The following is a 20,118-nucleotide window of genomic DNA, read 5'->3' as shown; positions in this document are numbered from 1 at the left end:
TACAATGTCATTGCGAGCTAGTTTTTAAAATGAAAAATATGTACATTATACCTAAAAGCATTACAAGGTTACAGTTTCCTCTCTAAGCATCTTTAATGTTGGTGGAAAGGCAGCGATGGTATACTGAAGACAAGCTACAGGGGGGAAAATAGGGAGAGAAATCTTTTCTGAAATATACATTTTATTTTTGTGAGTGATCATTATATTCATTTGATTTATGATTAGGATTAATCCACAGCTACCACAATTACTTTTTCTTATGGCGTTTCCTAATTAACTTCTAATTTTCCTGCTAGCTCTTTTTTTTTTCTTTAATGCCAAGCACTTTACTGTCTGATTTTAAGGCCAGACAACCAATCATTAATGACCAATGTTATTTTTGTTCCTCAGAAATGTATTAAAACAAATGTTCATGCACGGATACCCTATTCGTATCCAAAAGCCTGATCCTAAGTTTCTAACCAGTCAGTATTTTTAGACTTGTCACTGAACTTGGATTTCCGATTACTTGCTGGAAACTATTATGGGTTGCACTATTGGCTGGAATCCAAAAAATAAAAATCACTCTAGATTAATACACATCGTGCTGGTTTCATTGAAGAATTGAACTTTGTCATTATATTTAGACCTTTCTAAAAACTATGGAAGATTAATCTTTAAAGTCCTATTCAAAATGGCACGTAGCTGAGAGTTAGACATGAAACTGTAGCTATATCTTAATTTTAATATATGGCCTCTATTTTTGAGTAGCTCACAGCAAATTACATTATTAAATGCCTGCTTGAGACTAGTTGCTAAACTGCTATTCCAGTGTTATCCTAGAATTTGTTAATAGCAGCTGTTTGAAAAAAATTATTAAGCGATAATGAAAAAAAAATGCCTGCTTTGAATTTATATATATTTCAGCAGAGAAAAATGTTTTATTTAAAATAGTTACTGTGCGCCTTTTGATTTGGAGTTTAAAGTAAATAATATTTGTACATCTAAAACATACTCAAGACAAATGAAAAGCCTCTAGATGCTTTTGTATGAGATGCTGAAGAGCTCTACAAACTTAAAAGCACAACCTCAATTAAGCCCATCTTCATCTGGAAAAAAAAATTAGCAACTGAAAGCTGAATATATTAGATAATGCACACTTGCAGAAGAGCATTCTCTTAGCAAAAAATTCTTGATAACCAACCTAAAGCTGGCCTGAGAGTTGCTCAATGCTAATTTTGTTTGAAACTGTTTAACTAACTATGAATAGATATCCATATTCAACAAAGACATAATTAATGGCAACCTTTTCTTCTGCTTAGAAGACATCATAACAAGCAGAAAAGTACAAAAAGATTTCTATAGTAACTAATTTAAGGACAAAGGGTTGACCTCTAGCATTTCATTAAATAAACTGAGTGAATAAAAGAAGACTGACAGTATTCATCCCTGTTCAATTCAAGCAGCCAATTTCAAAATGCAAATCATAATCTGCAGATGTTGGAGCCTGATATATTTTTTAAAAATATCATTTGTTCAATTTAAGAACATCAGAGATTTGAATTTTAAAGAAAAATCAAAACCAATTTTAGGCTTCAGTTTTAGGCAAAGAGCGAATTTATTCATGGTACAGAAAAGGTCTTTAGGTAAGCGGTTTGGGTTTTTCCCTTCCCCCTTCAAATGTTTAAAACCATTCTTGTAAACCATTAATTTGATATATTATTTCCAAAACCTTTTCATGGAGAAATTATATTAAGAATCAGATTATTCCTGATTATCACACCAAGTAAGTGTCATCGTATTTATACCCTGGTATTTGCCGGATGATAAAAGCAACAATCGAATTCAGAGACATCTACTTCAGAGATGCCACAATAAACTTTGCATTACATTCACAGTGTACTTTATACAGACCTAAAATTAAATCTAATGCTACACCATCAGTAGGAAACACCAGTTAACCAAGCCAAAGAGAATCCTACATTGCCCCTATCTAAAACCACTAGATTATTTTAAATATACTCCGGCCGGATAAAGTGGAGGCACACAGAGTACTTGATCTCAAGGGGAGGTAGCAAGCAGGCTGTATTGCTCTCTGTTAGGCTGTGTGCAGAGCAGAAGGTTGGGGGAAAGTTACTTGCCAAGGTTCTGCACTCTAAGTGCCACCAGATGAGCTGTAGGGGAGGGGAGACTGTGAAAGAAAATATAAGCGACATCAAATCAGGATGCAAAGAAGCAAGTTTTCGGGGCAGGGGGGAGGGAATTGCTTTTATTCAGGGGCAGATCCTTTCCTCCTGCAGACCGTTGGGGCTACTGAGGGAGGAAGGTGCTTTTCCCAGGAGTGAGGGGGATCAGAATCTGACCCTTAGTGTTCTGAATGCTGGTGTTTCAACACTTCCCGGGGCAGGTAAGGAAGGATGTTGGCATCAGCATGAAAGTTGCTTTGCAGACGTCTGTGGAAGGAATGAAGGGACTGCAGGTCCCTCCTTCAAAGCACTGAGGCCAAGATCCCACTGGGACTTTGGAGCCTAAATACCTTTGAGGGTCTGGGCCTCAGTTCCTCCTGGGAAGGGCTGAGTGTCCACCTGATTCAATGGAAGTTGAAGTTGCTTAACACGTGTGCGAGCCCCGTGTTCTGCACTTACAGAAGGGACGGATCTGATGTTCGAATGGGTCTCTTCCATCTCTAACGTCTTTGCTGCTGCCCGGTAAACCCAATCGGAGGCTCTCCAGCAGGAGGGTAGTAATAAGGCATCACTAAGTAAGAGAGGGAGGTTTAATAATGAACTCGGGATTCAAAATGGCCCAGGCTCCGAACCTGAGATCGGTGGGGCTTTGTGCAGGTTGCAGGAGTCTTTCCACATAGATCGGCTTGCAGGATCGGGGCCCAAGACAGCAGAAGCAAAGCACTCGGGTTCCAGGGGTCTCCATCCTTCACAAAGTGGCACCTAGGCCCAGATCCTGAAAGGTATTACGGCTCCTAACTGCCATGGAAATCAATGAAATGTAGGAGCCTACATCCCTGGAAGAATGTGGTCCCTAGACACCCGTGTGAGCTCCTAAGCAGAACAGAATAGGAGGTGGATGCCGAGAAAAGAACATCTTTACTGTTGACATCAAAACACAACTGCACACTTTCGATGATGACACCCCAGTTCCAAAGCAAGTTATTGTCTCTTTGGAGCATTTACAATTCGAGTGACATGGTCCACGATGCATACTGGAAAGAGAGAAAAACATAAGATAAAAGTATGTGTATTTATCTGTCCAATGTAAAACAGTAGCTCAAGGGTCTTATTTTCTTGGGATTTTGGGTATGGGGAATGGCATGAGGAGGGCATTTTTGGTAGCTGATGAGTGGTTGCAATCTTTTTGGTAGAGATGACTAAGGTCCCAGTTCATCAAAACACTTAAATGTACACTTAACTTTAACACTGATTCAATGCAACTTAAGAATCTACTGAAATGCGTTGCTAAATAAGGATGGTCTTAGGTATGCACTTAAAGTTAAGCACATGCTGAAATATTTTGCTGAATATGGTCTTGGTTTTAAAGATGGCAAGTCCAATATATCTAGGATTTTCCCTTACATTTATACATTTTTAATAACAGCATTTTAAAGCTACAGGATAGGTGCTTTCCACAGATATGGAAAAATTTTAAAAAAATAATTAAATGTATAAAAATAAAACTAATAGAAAAAATTCCTCTTCTAAATATAAAAATCTAGAAATTATTATGAAATGAAAAACTAACAGTAGAAAAAGTTTGTGGGTACTAAACCATAAGGAGTACAATGTACAATAATGCACAAAAAATAAGGAAAGGAAAATCCTTTTTAAAACTGTTTTTCTGCTTTTGAGTATTTTCAGTATTAATATTTAGACCCTCAGATGGAAACCCGGGCCCTATTAAAATCAATGGGAGCTTTGCCATTGGCTATAATGGACCAGGATTTTGCCCTTAGTAGCTGGTAATTTCATTCTTTCTTAAATAAAGAGATGTCCATTAATTAATGCTAAACTATGACAGAAAACAACACATGACACTGACCAGAACATTCAATTAATTGTGATTGCTATTTACTAAAATGTCTTAGTCATTCATGATCTTAAGAGGACAATTAAAATAATTTAAAATATTATTGGGGAAATGAAGGCCAAAATACATTGTGGCTGCCTGTAAATATCATTGTCCATGTAAGGGCAAATGAACAGCAAATTTACCGGAGGTATGTCACCTCTATTTTGCTTAAATTAAACATTTTAAATATTTCTTAAACTAGTTCAATTAAGCTTCCTAATGGATCAGCATATACTTATTATTCCAGTATTTACCCACTGCCCACCACAATGCTAGGCTTTACCAAGAACAATTACGGCCCATGGCTTTTCCATCTTTGCCAAGTACCCTGCAACCATCATACGTAAACAGACCCTGCAGATGTCTCAGGGCAAAATAAATGACTTCCGGATGGTAAGAAAAATAAATGAATTCATTCATTCATGCAAAAGTGAAGGGCACATTGTTTTCATCCTTAAAAAAACACAACACCCTATGTATCTTAAGGTATCAATGAACAACAAATTCATTCTATTATGACACAAGAAATCTAAAACAGACTAGACTGCAAAACAAATTCATTTTCTTTTCTTCATACTCAGATAAATGTTCTAATTTCTTATTAACTCGCCTGACAATATAATTTTTGAAAGTATCTTTATGGTCAATTAGAATTCAAACCACCCACAAACAATTTTTTCTGGTGCTTTAGCAGTTTAGTCTAACTTCTCAGATTAAGACGGTTTCCTTAGCTTTATCCTCCTCTGTAACAATGTGCGTACAATGCATCTTTAGAACGTATTTTAAGTCAGACCGCAGATGCAGATAATCTCTGTATTCCTGCACTAAAACAGAAAATGTGGTGCTCTTTGTAAAGGGAATAGGAATAACTATTTAAACAAAAACCCAGCCTGTCATTTCCACTTTTCCTTTAAAAAAAAAAATCAGACTAGAATATAAGCTTGGAAACGCTGACTGAAAGCTGAACTCTAACTGGAATCTACCATTCAAAATCAGGCAGCAAACAAGGACTAATGGAATCCAGTGGTCTGGCTCACTCCCCTCCTATTGTAAAACCCACCCCAGGAACTGAAGGGGGAAGAAATCGCTGCATGATTTCCTCACATTGTTCTGCTAGGTGACAGAAGAGGCCATGGGCCCAACTCCCCCAAACCTGCATATCCCCTGAGATCCATGGTGACCCCCAGGGAATCAATAACCATTCACAGCCATCGCCTCAGCCACGTATCCATGGTGTCCCCACCCTTCTCCAGCAAAGGGATTCATGCTACCAGGGATTATTCCTAACGACATAATCTCCAGGATGCCGATCGGGGTGTCCCTAGCCCTACAGTGTGGGCTGTATTATATTTCCTGAGGAACCTCTGTAGGGCATAGGGTTAAGGGGGAGTGAGATGTGTGGTCCCCTCAGCCAGGGGTGGCTCTATGTTTTTTGCCACCCCAAGCACGGCAGTCAAGCGGCCTTCGGCAGCGGGTCTGCGGCGGTCCCTGGTCACGCGGATTCAGTGGTGTTTCTGCGGATGATCTGCCGGTCCCGCGGCTTTGGCGTACCCGGCGGCGAATTGCCGCCGAAACCGTGGATCTCCCGCAGGCACGCCGCCGAAGGCCACCTGACTGCCGCCCCCACAGCGACCGGCAGGCCGCCCCCTGCGGCTTGCCGCCCCAGGCACACGCTTGCTAGGCTGGTGCCTGGAGCCGCCCCTGCCCTCAGCCCTACCCATTGTCACCCCAAACCAGCTCTCTGTGGGGCCTGGGAGAACAGCGAACTGACTTCAATAGGGACTCATCGAGCGAACAGGCGAGCAGGATTTGGGCTCCCATTCAACAAACCACCCTCCTTTACCATAGCACTTACGCACGTACTTCAAATGAAACAACTTGGCTGAATTGGTCCCTGGGTCCTGAGGGCCTGATCCTGAGAGGTGCTGAGCATCTGCAACTGTCGCTGGAGTCAGGTCTCCCATATTTACACCCCCAGAAATGGACACACGTGAGCTGAAAAAAGTCGAATGACCAATTCTGCCACCCTCACTCACGCTCCTGACTCCAATGGAGCTATTTTCAGAGGCAGGCACTACTCAGCATGGATAAAGGGTGAGGGAGTTGGGCCTAGCAACAATAGACTCCATTCCATCTAGTTTTATACTGGTCAGTTCTTTGGAAGAATTAATAAAACAAGAATTCAAAGCTCAGCCCTACCGCTTGGTCATCAAGGATTTATTTTATTCCATAGCTCACCAGTTAAGGGCCCAATCGTGCAAACACTTGGGGTGTGATCCTCATTTACACAAAGTGCCTTTTACACCACACTGGCAATGTAAATGGGTGTTTGTACAGCACCCAACACTGTGCGGCCCCAATCCCGATTGGGGACTGAGGACACAATATTATTATCATGATTGATAACAATAATATATCAATTGCCAAAGACATGTAGAGGGGGCCTAAGTGTAAATCAGAATCTGGCCCTTACTATAGGACTACATTCAGTAGGGCTTTCAGATTTAGAACCTAATATAACAGGTCTTCATTATATATCCCTCTTTCATAAAGTTTGTTCTCTCACACACTTCCACACCCCCATATAACATCACACGCCACCCATTACTTCCAACCTATTATAATTCCCCATTGGACAACTTATCTTGAACCAAAAATGTAGCAGGTAGACAAAATTGTGTTAAGATTTCCAATATATTTACCCCTGGTTAATTCTTTTAATCAAAGATTCCCCCACAAAAACCAGCAAAACATATTGATGCTGAAGCTGAAGGTAAATTTATATGTGAAAGACGCAATCTGTTTGTACCACATTAATTCAAATGGTTTTAATCAGGGAATGTCACAGTGAATTTATTTGGAAGGGAAACACTTAAAAGCAAAAATAACTTGGAAACATTAGCTGTGTTTGGAGGGAGTTGTCATTCCAGCCAAACAGAGTCAGAAATTAACATTTCTGCATTCTGCTAAGTGCAACAGACAGGAAACAATCAACAGGTACCGTCATGAAACAATGTACAAAGCATGTCCGGTATTAATATTAGACTCCTACTACCACCAACTATTCTTAAATCAAAGGAACTCTTTAGGAAAACAAACCCAAACTATGCACCACAAATTAATTCAGATCACATCTTTAAATCCATTTCGAGCCAAGCCAGAAGTCCACCCCTTCCGTCAGCTGTTGACTTTCTAAGTGTCCCAGACAGCTGCATGTCTGTCTATAGCTCCCTGAAATGACTTGTCTTGCCCAGATTTCTTAAGACTGCTGACTTCTAATAGCACTCCCTGACAAAGGCTCCACTTTGAGGAGGAGATATGCTAGGCTGCCAGCCAGGATGCTGCAGAGTTCAGGGGCCAGGACCAGGCAGTGCAATCGTCCCTGACTGCCTCTTTAAAACCATGTCACGCTCATGTGACAACTGCTCCTCTGTGCTTGTTTGAACTGTCCCTCCCAATTAGTGGTAATAAGTGACTCTGTAAAGATGAGCAAACATAGTGCATTCATTAGCCCTCGCCAGCCCCCACCGCCCCCCTCCTTCCTGGCCAATCAGTCCCAGAAAATCCCCAGGGCACAACTCAGTTAATACTTGGAGGAAGCTAAACACATCTTGTTTGGAGTGAACAAGTGCTGGCAAAAGGCAAATTAATGACAAGTCATTTGAAGAGTTTGCCTGAAATTATTTTATTCTGTCCTCCCACTGAAGAATTGATTATTCTCTGCGTGAAAATATGTCTGAATCAATAAGCTAAAAGCTAAGAGAAAGGAAGGCATGCTCCAACCCCATTTATTTAATCCACTTTTTTTGAGGCATGTCACATAATTTACAGGGCAGAAATTACTAAGCCTTTTCAGAGCGAGAACTAATGACAAGTTCTGGGAAACCTGTGTGATCATCCATCTCCCGGGTAAACTGCAGGCCCATGCATTCGCCGATCACTATCTCAGCTGTAGTGAAGACTTCCAAGTCACTTATAACGTGCCCTCCGACAGTCTTCCCATCCTTATCAGACAGGCAGATGTGGAGATGAGGTGCTTTGTTCAGGGTTCCCACCAAGGAGACGATTTCAAACCTCTCATTTAGATGAATAATCTAACAACAATTAAAACAGCAGAACTGGATGTCAGTTGCCAATATGGTGTACATTGCTTTATTCACATTCCAGTATCAAGGACATCTCAATAGGCTGACACACATTCATTCTAGAATCTTAAGGAACAAAGGATTAAATTTTTCAAAAGCACCTAAATGACATGGGCCCCCAAGTCCCATGTTCAATAATGACTTAGGCACTTAGAGCCAGATTTTAAAAGGTATTTAGACACACAAAAATGCAAATAAGTGCCTAGTGGGATTTTCAAAAGTGCCTAGGCACCTAACTCCCATTGAAATCAATAGGAAATCAATGAGACTTAGGTGCCGAGGGTCCATATCCTCAGAGGAGTCAAGTGCCTAAATACTTTTGAGAATCGGGACCCTAGATGCTTTTGAAAATCCCACTAGGTGCCTATTTGCATCTTGAGCCATCTAAATACCTTAAAAAATCTGGCCCTTAAGAGCCCAAGTCCCATTGACTTTCAATCACCGATGTTACTTAGTTGCTTTTGAAAATTTTACCAAAAGGTCCTACATGTTCAAAACTGATTTGGTGTGCCTCACTTGAGACACTTAAAGCAGTCTAGTTTCCAGAGATGGCTGAGCACCCACTCGCTCTGAGAATCAGGCCCCTTTAGAAGACCTCAAAGTGGACATCCAAAAATGGAGACACCTCAGTTTACTAGTCACTTTTGGAAAGGCGGGCCAGTATTGCTAACAGAAGCTCTACTTGTATATATTCAAACCATTTGAAATAACCACCCGAAAAAGAGTATTGAGAGTTACTTTGGGTCAGATTATCATAATGGGGAGACAATAGGTGAGTAACCATGCATTCAAATGGGTAGTGTGGTATACAGATATAGGGGTTTGTGAGTGCAACAGATATGTAAGCAATTTAGCAGGCACCGCTGTTGGCTTTGCTTAGAAAATACAGGTCTTCATGTTTCAGCTCCACTAGCAGTCAGGTAAGTCACCCCTGGGGAAGATGAATGAGTGGGGGAATGTGTGAAGTGGTAGTGCTAGAAAGTAGCATAGTGTGTTAGAATTCTTTTTGTGGCAGCACTTATCATTGTGGGGGGAAATCACTAGAATGTTGGAATTCAGCTGCCAGAAGTAGAGTGACATGGGAAAGCACCATAGTATCTTGTTTTCCTTTGACCTGCCGGCTTGACAAGTACTCGGATTCTTTGGATTACTCAAGCCTAGACCTGGCATAATTCCAGGTACGCGTTACAATTTGCAATCACAAAATGCCTTCGATACAAAGAATTCAAAGTGCCTCACAGACATCACTGAATTACTGAAAGCCTCCCAGCAACACGGGGAGGTGGGGAAGCCCTGAGATTCCCATTTTACACCCAAGGAACCTGAGGGCCAGAGGGGTTCTAACTTATTTAAGATCACACAGGAAAGAGAGTGCCCAGGCCTCAGCTCCGCGTCTTAACAAGTCCATTCTTCCTCAGGGGTGTAGTCACCTCTTTGCCACTGGTCTGTCATTTCTGAGTGCTTTGGGGGATGGAAAGTGACAGGTGAGTAATCTGTGAGGTACCCCTTTGAAAATCTTCTGCATACTCCACAGAACCCTGAATTTTCTAGGACATTAAACCCTTTTGCCCTCCAGACTCTTTCTTGCAGCTGTCATTCATCTTTGAGGAGGGTGGATGGGAAACCTTTGGAAAACATCAATATCACTCTTTCATTGTCAAAAGGAATCACAGTTGAAGGACAAAAGACACATTCCCTGCCCCAGGAGCGCCTGTGTAGCACTGCTAGTCATTCATGGCCAGGAGAGCCAAAGAGTGGGAATTATACCAGGTCTCCTGAATGGAAATGCAGAGAACTACCATTAAAATACCAACCTGGCGATCTTTAGCGTGCTTGTAAACAGCTTCTGTTGCAACTGTAACTTAGATGGGAACAAAGGAGCATTCCCAGCTTGTTCAAACACCAAGTTTTTAATCATTATTCACATATATTCTCTGTTTATCTTGTCAACAAAGGAACTTTTCAGCAACACGTGGAAGATGCTGTTCAACAAATGTGCACTCTTACGGGAAACTTGGGGTCTTGGAATAGTTTGTTGCCACTACATGGACATTATATACACGTGTGCATGCATACACCCACGTGCACACACAGCTCAAATTTTAGAAATGGACTAATGATTTTGGGTGCTTCTGCTTCGGAGTGCTCCACCTGAGACTCACCTCAAAGGGGTCTGATTTTTAACGGACTGATGCCCAGCACTTTCTGAAAATCAAGCCCCATTAATGGGCACCAAGTGGGGCCCCTCAAATACCGAGACACTCAAAATCACTAGCCACTTTTAAGTAGGCTTGTACATTTGTCTCTTCCAGTAGATGTATTGACAAAGGGGAAGCCCACATGACTCAGACCTAGCTTAGAAATAATGCACAATTGTTGTATAATCCCCAACTTTTACATTGATTTTTCCTTGGTTCCATGTAGTGTAAAACTCCCACGGTGACACAGTCCTGGAGCAAATATGTTAGATTCAAGGAAAGGGTAAGCTCTCACTGGTTTAAAAAAAAAATACCAAACTCCCACCCACTGTGATCTCTCCTTTTATACAATAAACAGCAGGGAATTTACGTTTTTTAAAAAATCTAGAAAAAGTAGCATTTTTAATGATCAATTCTTGTTATTTTTATTATGAATAATAATATAAAGACACTTTGGGTTCTACTCCCTCTGCAAGGGTCTGTCTACCCCACAGTTAAAAACCCGCGGCTGGCCCCTGCCGGCTGAGTTAGGCGAGCGGGGCTCAGGCTAAGGGACTGATTAATTGCAGCGTAGATATTCCGGCTCGGGCTGGAGCCTGTGCTCAGGGACCCTCCCCCCTCGTGGGCTCCCACAACGCAGGCTCCAACCCAAGCTGACTCGGGCCGGCTGTGGGTTTTTAATTGCAGTGCGGACATATCCCAAGTGACCCACTGGGTAAGTCACTTCCCCTCTCTGTGCCTCCATGTTGCCTCCCGTTCTTTGTCTCTCTATTTAGACTGCAAACTCCCCAGGGCGGAGACTGTCTCTTCCGATGTGCTTGTACAGCCCCCAGCACAATGTGACCCTGATCTCAAGTGGAACCTCTAGCTACTGCGGGAATAATTACAATAATAACTTCAGACTCTCATTGACTTGAATGGACTTTGGGTCAGGGCCAAAAGTGAAAAAATGTGTATTGCCTAAGGCCCCATCTCAGGAAGCCAGCCAGTGGGTACTGTTGCCGAGGGCATTTCCTTTACCTTCGAGGAGCCAGAGGAACAGAAAGAGCCCATCCCATGCAGCCACTGCTGGTTGCAGGTTTTCTGGCCGGTACCTCTGTTCAGTGGCCCGACAGGACTTGGATCATAGCTCTGAAGGGAGAGCCCAGCAATCTCGGCCACGAAGACGCTCCCCCCTTCTACAAATACTAACCGGAAGACATTTTATTGTTCACATAAGCCCGTTAATGGACCCAGACACATGCTCAAAATGTCTATTTATAGTTTAAGAAACATCCTTGAATATTGAACTAGGACCATCTAATTTACCTCAATGCTTAATTAAACACACAGCAATAAAGATAACACACTTACTGAGAAAATATGGTTGATGGGCTATGGCTAGACATAGAACAGAACAGATTTAGAGATCTGCTTGCCTCTCTGCACCGAGGGCCTGATCCTCAGCTACATCGACTTGAGTGGAGCGATGCCAGTTTACACCTGCTGAACATCTGGCCCTTAAACTTCGCCGTGAGTTAATCGGGAATGGAACACATCTCCAGGAAAGCTCTGTGCACACACCAATTTATGCATATGCATTGCTAAGACATCACTACATGTGTCAGGTACCTGATTAGTATTCGAAGCAGTGGCGTTGGCCAGTCTCAGCGTTGCTTTGGTGATGCTTCCCACACAAGTCATGACAAATGGAGCTTTTAGCTTCTTATCTTCTACAAATTTTAACAAAGAGGTGACGATGTCTTCCCCAGGCCCCAAACGGAGGGCATAAACAGAAAAGGCACTAGGTCCAGCCTGTGTAGAAGAGAAGTTTACAATGGTAATAGCTCGTACTTGACTTCCTTAATAAATCTATCCTTTATAGCCTAGTTTCAGTGGGTCAGCAGAGTATATCAGAATATGTTAGTAAATCCATTTTTATTGCGTGGTCTTCGAGCAGCCCTCTTTCTGTGATATTCTCTCTCATTTTGAAGCAAGTGTTAATTGTATCTCCTAGACGCTCCATTTGCTAGGCACTGTCCAGACACACTGTCCCTAAGAATTTACAGTCTAAATAGACAAGATAGTCAAAGGGAGGGAGAAAAAGAAGTACTGTTATCCCCACTTTGCAGACGGGAAACTGAGGCACAGAGAAATTAAGGGACTTGCCAGGGCAACAGAGTGAGTCCATGGAAAAACCAGGACTTGAACCAGATCTCCTGAGTGCCAGCCCAGTGCCTCAACCATAAAACCAACCTTCCTTTCAGAGATGCACCCAGTGATGCCTCATGTTTCTGGAGCTGTCCCTAGTTGCTGCTCATGGTTCTGCAGGCTGGGCAATATCCTCACACAGCTCATGGGGCCGCTGATAAATATCAGCTGGCTTCCAGTGTTGTGGCGCAGCGTCAGGAAAGTCGGGCACTGCGTGGCTTATCTCTCCGCCTCCCCCAGGAGATTTGCCTCTCCAGGTCTTGAAACAAAGTGGATCATTTTTGTGGCTGCATTTTGGACAGACTGAAAGGGGTTATGGAGAGTCCAGCAGGCTAGAGAGGAGGAAGCTGCCGTAGGAGATTATAATCAGACCCACAGGGGGAATGGAATCAACTGCCTACATAAGGCTCAGCTTGGCAGACAAATAACGCACAGTGTCTGGAGGGGGCAGCATCATGGTCAATTTGCATATTCCTGGAGATACTGGTTGAGTTTGGCAAAGCCGACCTAAGGGATTTAGCCACCAAACTGCCACAGCAATGAATGAGCATTGCACAGCTAAATCCGCTGGTGGGCTTTGAAAATCTCAGTAATGGCCCTAAACATTGGTTATGTAGTCCAGATTCCTTTGGTCTTAGGCCAAGATTGTGACTTGCCAGATGCCTGCACAAAGCAGTGACACCCCCATTTAAACCCTCGTGTGGGCTCAGGAGCGCCGCCAGCTTTTCTGCCGCCCTAGGTGGCGGAAGGTCCCGCCCCGAAATGCTGCCCCCCACAGAGGCGGTGGAAGGTCCCGCCGCCGAAATACTGCCGCGGTCGCCGCCCCCCAAATTGTAGGGTCCTAGGCAACCACCTAGGTTGCCTAATGGGTTGTGCCGGCCCTGTGTGGGCTACCTGAACCCGGCAATCAGATCAGATAGGAGTAAGTGGTACTTCACGACTGCTTACTTCCACCCCAGAGCAGATGATCAGGGAGGGGCAGAGCCTCTGGTCAGTACAGGTGAGCCAGCAATGAGCATAGGTTGGTTCTGATATAGATCCGCAGCAAACTGCTACTCTCCCAGAGCAAGGAGGAGTGGGGAGAGAATTGCGGGTGTCGCTAGCAGAGCTGATCATTTTCATCTGAAACAGCTTTTTAAAAATGTTTAAAGGTTCCATAAGAAATTTCCATTTTTTTACTAAATTGCAGGGGTGGGGGACATAGAAAAACATCAGCTAACATTTTTTTGGACAGAAACAAAACTGTTTTTCTTTTCATTTATGTTTTTCACAAGAACAAAACACACCCAACCACCCCTGGTGTCTAGTCACAGCGCCACCCAGGGCGCAGCCTATGCACTGGGCTGTATCTAAAGGCACAATCTAGCCTTTTCATCTGATGTATTTTGCATGGTATAAGGAACAAGGAGCATGGAGGCCAGAGTCATAAAGTGAAAAATGGTGGGACTAGGGTAGTGATTTCTTTATTTATCTCCCTTCCATAGTAACAGGCCCACATCCCCATATGTGGCAACAATGTAAGCTAGTTTTATTACTCAATAAAATATTTGAAACAAAATAAATGGTTTTATCCTACGCTATATCTCCTCAAATAATAATGTACATACTTAAAAAGAAAACCAACCAACATTCATATTCTAGCCCTGAATTTTATTTTCAGTCCCACAGGATAGCAAACCAGGCATTTCAATTTTGAATTCGAATACAGTAACTATAGTTCTCGGAGGGTTTGAACAAATGCCAGCAAAACAAACCCCAAATCAAATTTATTAGCTGGTGGAGATCTCTAACAATTTTACACAGTGACTTGATAAAGCCATCTGGGGATTCCTTTCAACATTAAGTGATTTAGAGCCCCTACCGAAACTTCATTGTCTGTTATGATATATAAAGAGTTTCTCAATATCAAGTCATGTTAAAACGGCAGCAATTTGGTTGTTTGCTATTTTCAGTGTATATGTTTTGCTTTAATCTGGAAAGCTTCTCAGTCCCCCCCAATATCTAGAGTCCTGCAGAGAACTATAAAGGGACAAAGTGAAAATTAACTAAGACTTGCAGCCTGTGGTTTTAAAGAGCTATCTAACGTTCGATTGCAAGCTCGAGACAATCCCTGGGAATCTGGGTACATTTGCAGAAAAGGAAACAGATCTGCCTCCCCGTTATGATTAGTTGTTAAATGCCAGCAATAGGTTCAGCACTATATAGGTCTGTTGCATCTTACGTGCATTTAACATGCGCAATTTCACCTTTACGCAGTCGGCAAAAACAAAAACAAAAAGAGAGAAAAATAACAATTTTAATACCGTACCTGTAGTGCGGGCAATTCCGTCCGCCATTCCACTCAATGTAATTTTGACTGTACGCGATTTTCGCTTTACGCGCTGACTGCGGAACGTAACCCCAGCGTAAGATGCGACAGACCTGTACAAAGCACAAAACTCTTAAAGAGAGACCCTGCCCCACCTATGGATGTGGGCCAACGTCCAATAAATCAATTAGAGTCTTTCTGTTGCCATTCATCAGGTGTCGGATCAAGCCCCGTTTGTATCACGATGGTTTATGTTCCACCTTAATTGAAAAAACTGTTAATTTACAGTCAATGTGTTTGTATCTCCATATATTCAAGAACAATATGATTTGGAATTTTTTTTCTAAACTTGTCTCCTTTGTTAAAATAATTGGGAGGCGCAGCCCCGTTTCACGTTACAGGTAAGGATTAACATTTCAAGAAAGAAGATCGGAAATTTTGCATCTCCCCTACTTGAGAAGGATGGTCCTGTGGGTAGAACGCTACCCTGAGACTTGGTAGGCCTGGCATCAAGTCCCTACTCTATCACAGATTTCCTGGGTGACCTTTGATGTGGTCTCTCCGTTTCTCAGTTCTCCATCTGTAAAATGGGGATAACAGCACTTCCCTAATTCACAGGGGTATTGTATGGGTAAATATGTTAAAGATTGTGAGATGCTCAGACACTGTGCTGATGGGGGCCTAAAACATGTCATTACTGCAACCCACTAACCCCTTTTTTGTCCTATGACTGCAGAGGTGTTAACGGGCCACTTCTCCTTGAAAGTTTAGCATAAGGAGTTAACACAGGGGTTTTGAGAACTGGGGGTCGGGACCCCTCAGGGGGTCACGAGGTTATTACATGGGGGGATCGCTAGCTGACAGCCTCCACCCCAAACCCCGCTTTGCCTCCAGCATTTATAATGGTGTTAAATATATAAAAAAGTGTTTTTAATGTATAAGGGGGGGTCGCACTCAGAGGCTTGCTGTATGAAAGGGGTCACCAGTACAAAAGTCTGAGAAGCCCTGAGTTAACACATTCTGAGACCAATCTGTTCAATGTGGTATTTACCTGCGACGCTCTGAGTACCTTTCCCAGAGAAGAGCTCCCTGTAGCTTGAAAGATTGTCCCTTTCACCAACAGAAGTTGGTCCAATAAAATATATTACTTCATCAACCTTGTCTCTGTAAAGGCATGTCTACACTTGCCATTTAAAGCACAAAAAGTTCCTTTTTTGCGCAAAAATGGCGGGAGTGTCTACACTTGCCAATGACTTTTTGCAGTGAAACTCAGAAGAAACCACCTCCACGAGAGGCATACAGTTCTTACTGCTGATCCTTTTGCGGTGATGTGCAAGTGAAGACATGTTCTTCCTGTTTACAGAGCTTTTAGCCTCCGGAGGATATCCCACAGTGCCTAGGGTGACCACTCTGGCCGGCAGCTCTGCAGCTCTGACACCATGAACTTATCTAGTTCTTTTTTTAAACCCAGTTCTACTTTTGGCCATCACTACATCCTATGGCAAGGAGTTCCACGGGTTAATTGTGCACTGTGTGAAAAAGTACTTCCTCTTGTTTGTATTCAAGCAGCTGCTTATTAATCTCATCAGGTGACTTCTGGTTTTTATTTTGTGGGAAAGGCTACCTAAGACAGATAGTTTTATCTTCAAACAATGCTAACAAAACTGTAAAGCTATTAAAAATGGAAACAATTTAAAAACCAGGGATGTTCTAAATATGTACTAGGAATATGACAACTAATCTGTGATCCCTGTACTAATACCTACAGCGTGTGCATATTCCTATGACTTTAAAAAAGCAGAATAGCAAACATTTAAATGGCAATCAGCACAGGGCACTGCCCATTTAACTTAGGGTATGTCTACACTGGCAGAGTTACAGTGCGGGCAGTTCCAACGCCGCTCAGAGAGCGCTGAAGGGAAACCGCTGTTGCGTGTTCACACTGTCAGCCGCCTGCGCAATAGTATGATCACACTTGCAGCGCTATTCGGAGCGGTGCACTCTGGGCAGCTATCCCACAGAGCATCTCTTCCTCTTCTGCCGCTAAGAGTTGTGGGAAGGTGGAAGGGGTCATGGGGTATCCTGGGTCCTGTCCCAATGCCCCGTGATGCATTGCTTCGCATCCCAGCAATCCCTGTGCTTCCGTCCGCATTTGGCACCATCTTTCAATGGTTTGTGTACTGCGCGCTCTGCCTCTTTGGCTTTGCACAAATGGGTTTCCCTAACTGCAGAGGGGCAATAGATGGCATGCATATTCCGATTCTGGCACCAGACGACCTAGCCACCGAGTACTTTAATCGGAAGGGGTATTTCTCAATGGTTCTCCAGGCGCTTGTGGATCACCGTGGGTGTTTCACAGACATTAACGCAGGCTGGTCCGGAAAGGTGCATGATGCATGCATCTTTCGTAACACTGGCCTGTTCAGGAAGCTGCAAGCAGGGACTTTCTTCCCGGACCAGAAGATCACCATAGGGGAAGTCGAAATACCCATTGTGATCCTGGGAGACCCCTTAATACCATGGCTTATGAAGCCATACACGGGGCACCTTGACAGCAGCAAGGAGCAGTTCAACAACAGGCTGAGCAAGTGCAGAATGACTGTTGAGTGTGCTTTTGGCCATTTAAAGGTCCGCTGGCGCTGCCTATATGGGAAGCTAGACCTGACCAATGACAATATTTCTATGCTTATAGCCGCATGCTGTGTGCTCCATAATATTTATGAGGGGAAGGGTGAAAGCTTCACTCAGGTCTGAACAACTGAGGCTCAGTGCCTGTAGGCTGAATTTGAACAGCCAGAGACCAGGGTTATTAGAGGGGCACAGCACAGAGCCATAAGGATTGGGGATGCCTTGAGGCAGCAATTTGAAGCTGAAAGCCACTAACATTTGTTGCTATGCTCGGGAGTGCAGTACTTGTAATGCTAGGAGGTGATTGTGATTGGTGTAGACGATGCAATATGAAGGTTTAAGATAATTGTCTGTTGCTTTGCAGGGCACTATTTGCTTTCAATTAATAGAATAAAGATTGCTTCCAAACCAACACAATTCTTTTATTAAAAAACAACAACCGGAGGAGAGAGACAAACAAAAAAACCACATCAGCACTGCGGGGGATGGGGGAAGGGAAGGTCTCAGGAGGAGGTGGAGTCCCAGGACGGTTAAAGATTTGTGTATGTCCAGGGCTCCAAGCTTCTCCTTTGGAGTACAGTGCAACGGGTACTGTACTTCAGCAGGGCTAAACTGCAGAGGGACGGATGTTGAGTGCAGTGGGTACTGGGAGTCCGCAGTGCCGGACTGTAACGGGGGAGGAGTGGAATGCAGCAGGTATAGACTGGAGCCAGGAGATTGATAAGAGTGTGTTGGCGGTGTCGGGGGGGCGCATGGGACAGAGCTTTGCAACAGAGGCTGCAGGGGAGGATGGGCATGGAGCTGCTCGGTTTGCAGAGCTAGTATCGCCTGAAGCGTGTCTGCTTGGCGCTCCATAACCTTTAAGAGCTGCTCCGTGGCTTCATTCTGGTGTGCTGCATTCTCCTTTCGGTCCCCCTTCTTGCTGTCCCGCCACTCCTTCAATTCCTGTTTCTCGGCGGCAGAGTGCATCATAAAGTCACGCAGAAAGTCCTCCTTAGTTCTTCGTGGCCGCTTTCTAATTCTGCGCAGCCATTCAGCTGGTGATAAAGTGGGAGGCTGGGCTCCCAAGGTCATCTCTGTGAAGCCAAAATGCAACATTTTACAGAAGCAGTAGTGTTTGCAACACACAGACCACTGATTCAGGGATTTAAAACACAGCCAGCACTCTCACACCTGTCGCTAACTGGCTGACCCCAGGCAAGCACACATGAGCCACAAGGCCCCCAACATGGTGAGTAGCCACAGGGGCAGGGGAAATCAGTGTTCCAGGACTCTTGGGGAGAGCCAGTACTGTAGGGGGAGGCTGATAATCATTCCTGTCCCCACACTTTCCACAGGCAGTGTTCATTATGGAAGATCTCTCGCTGCTGAGGGTGAGCAGGGAATCAAGAGAGGGTCTTCTCCAAGCCTGCGGCTTCCGCCTTGGCCCCTATGCAGCTCGCCTGTGTGCAGCAATGGTCGTCCCCCCGTGATGGCAAAGTGGTGCGGGAAAGTTACCCTTAATGGGGCAAGAAACAAAGCTGCTCTGCCAAAGAACCCGCAGCAGCGGATTGCCCAGTATCTCCATGAGGGTTTCCTGGAGATCTCTGAGGCAGATTCCCGTGAAGTGAGGGAGTCAATCAACAGCCGGTTCCGTTGCTCAGACTAGGCATGTGGTGGGAGACAAGCCTGCTTTCTGCAACCCTCCTGCCCCCAACAACTCACTTCAGTGATTCCCAAAATCAAATCCACTTACCAGGGACCTCCTCTCCTGTTTGTGCTTTGCCAAGATCTGACAGCTGTGACTGGCTAGCCTCCTCTGGGGTAGAAAAGAGCTCCTGGCTGCATGCATCTCTGACCTCTGAGTCATCCTCTGCCTCTGGGTCCCCCTCCCCTTCCCACCCCCCTCCACATCCGCCTCCAAGATTTCCTCCTCCTGGCTCGGTCCACTCTTGACTGGCACGCGAGCCACCCAAGTATCCACAGTGGCCTTTGCAGTGGAGATGTGGTCGCCACCGAGTATCGTGTCCAGCTCTTTGTAAAACCGGCAGCTCGTGGGCACTGCACCGGAGCGGCGGTTTGCCTCCGGTGCCTTGTGGTAGGCGTTCCGCAGCTCCTTCACTTTGACCCTGCACTGCAGTGTGTCCTGTTCGTGGCCCCTTTCTGTCATGCCTCGTGAAATCTGTCTGTAGGTATCATAATTCCTACAGCTGGAGCGCAGCTGGGACTGGACAGCCTCCTCTCCACAAATGCTGATGAGGTCCAGCAGCTCGGCATTGCTCCAAGCGGGGGATTGCCTGGTGCATGGAGCAGGCCTGGCCACCTGGAAAGATGCGCTGAGACCACTGCATGCGTCACCAAGCAAACAGTAAAGGGACTTTCAAAATTCCAAAGGAATATACGGGGTGAGGCTGACGGTTGGTCACCTGAGGGCAGGGCGGTAGAGTTCAAACCGATGACCAAAGAGGCGAGAACAGGCATTGTGGGACACCTCCCGGAGGCCAATCGCAGCGCTGTAGTTGACCAGGGTGTCTACATTGGCACCACGGCGCTGTACCCCCAGCACAGAAAACTGTACGCCTCTCGTCGGGGTGGGTTTTTTACAGCG

This window comes from Emys orbicularis, chromosome 3 (assembly GCF_028017835.1).
Source record: "Emys orbicularis isolate rEmyOrb1 chromosome 3, rEmyOrb1.hap1, whole genome shotgun sequence".
Taxonomy (NCBI): domain Eukaryota; kingdom Metazoa; phylum Chordata; order Testudines; family Emydidae; genus Emys; species Emys orbicularis.
This window is presented reverse-complemented; position numbering follows the sequence as displayed.